Raw genomic sequence first — 2,159 nt, 5'->3', positions numbered from 1 at the left:
GTACATTAAGTTGATTGTGAAGATTTAATCCGCTGCTTCTGAGGCTGCTGGGAGAAATTTCCCTTTTTCTTCTTTGTTCACACAGCTCCTGGGTTCAGCTTTGGATTTGGCCCTGCCTGTGTGTAGGTCACCTGAGGGCATCCTTTCCGGCCCAGACAGGATGGGGTTAAAGGAGCAGCTGATTCGGGGCTTCTGGCTCGCTCAGGCCGGGGGGGAGGGAGGGGTACGGAGGCGGGGCGAGCCTGTGGCGGCAGAGGCCGCCATGACGTTGCACCAGCCTGAGGCGCGCTGTGCATTCTCCCGGGGAAGTTGGCCCTGGATCACAGGACCCTGGCAATGGCCGGCTGCACAGGTTCCCGGGAAGGGAGGTGTGGATCGTGACCTGTGTTTGCTCACAGGCTTCTTGGCGGCAGCAGCAGCCTTAGCGTCTCAAGCCTGTCTCTGGGGTCCGTGCTGATAGCCGTGGCTCGCGCCCGTCTCTGGAGCTCGTTTAGGTGGTGCTCTGAATCCCCTGTCCTCGCGCACCCCGAAACAATGGTCTCTTGCCTCTTAGGCAGGTCCAGACTTTTTCCCGGACTCCCTCCTGGCTAGCTGTGGCGCACTAGCCCCCTTCAGGCTGTGTTCATGCCGCCAACCTCAGTCCTCTCCCTGGGATCTGACCTCTGAAGCCCGAGCCTCAGCTCCCAGCCCCCGCCCACTCCGGCGGGTGAGCAGACAAGCTTCTCGGAATGGGGAGTGCTGGTCGGCAGTGATTCTCTGTGCAGGAATCTCTGCTTTGCCCTTGCACCCCTGTTGCTGCACTCTCTTCCATAGCTCTGAAGCTTCTCCCCCGCCACCCCCCGTCTCCATCAGTGAAGGGGCTTCCTAGTGTGTGAAAACTTTTCCTCCTTCACAGCTCCCTCCCACTGGTGCAGGTCCCATCCCTATTCTTTTGTCTCTTCTTTTTCTTTTTTCTTTTGCACTACCCGGGTACGTGGGGAGTTTCTTACGTTTTGGGAAGTCTGAGGTCTTCTACCAGCGTTCAGTAGGTGTTTTGTAGGAGTTGTTCCACAGGTAGATGTATTTCTGATGTATCTGTGGAGAGGAAGGTGATATCCACGTCTCACTCCTCCGCCATCTCGAAGCTGCCTTGGATGTGAGTTTTTCAATGTCATTATTTGACAATTGACCAGACAGATCTAGGTCAGAAGTACTAAACTACAAGTTGATAGTTCAGATATGACCTGCAGTCATGGCTTTTTTTTTTTTTCTTTTCTCACTCATTGGGATTTTAAAAAATTTAAACAGAGATTTTACATAAAATCCCAATTTCTGAGTTTATTTGAAAATCAGAAGATTGGTTGCCCAGGCCCAGACTCCCATGGAGTTGGAGTTGAGTAGTAGCAGCTCCCTTTAGATTGAGCCTGTGGCCCATCCGGGTACTGCAGCCTCCATCTGTCACCTTTATTCATTTATGTTATTTAACTGCCCTTGGGATGCATTTGATTTGTGACTTCTGAGGTTCTAAGCACCAGCTCCGCCAAATTGTAAAACGTATAAATTCTAAGACTGTTTTTCAGATCCAAGATCCATCTCCCCTCCTACAGTAATTGCCTTTCATTCATGGAACAGTGTGCACTGGGTAAACCAGCCAACTTGGCCAAGGATGATTTGATACCTGAGCCAAGCAGGGTCAATCATATGCTCTCCTAGGAATTTGGAACTTAGAAACAACTATTCAGTCTCTGCATATGGCTAGAACTGTGACTGTCAATTGGGAAGGTAAGGTGGCCATGTTCTGTCATTTTGAGTGCACAAGCAGAGAGATCCTGTTAGGAGAGAGAGAGAGAAAGAGAGAAGCAGAAATGAAGTCAGGCTCTTGGGATACATGAGATTCTCCTGTTATTTGCATACATTGGCTTAAAATGGTTTCCGTCTCTTGTAAACACTTGCCCTAGCCTTAAAAGCTGCTGACTTCCTCTCTCTATCCCTCAGATTTTCAAATCTCTGAAAGTTAAAAAAATAAAACCTGATAATACATCATTCAGCCTGTCAGATGGGATTATATTGGTGCTCAAATAAGTCTACCTGTGTTCTTTCAAAATTTTAAACCATTATACAAATCAAAGGTACTATTATTATGACAGTTCTGACAAATGTTTAACATCTGGAGACATAAT

Source organism: Orcinus orca, chromosome 11 (genome assembly GCF_937001465.1).
Source record: "Orcinus orca chromosome 11, mOrcOrc1.1, whole genome shotgun sequence".
NCBI lineage: Eukaryota > Metazoa > Chordata > Mammalia > Artiodactyla > Delphinidae > Orcinus > Orcinus orca.
Note: the sequence above shows the minus strand (reverse complement) of the source record.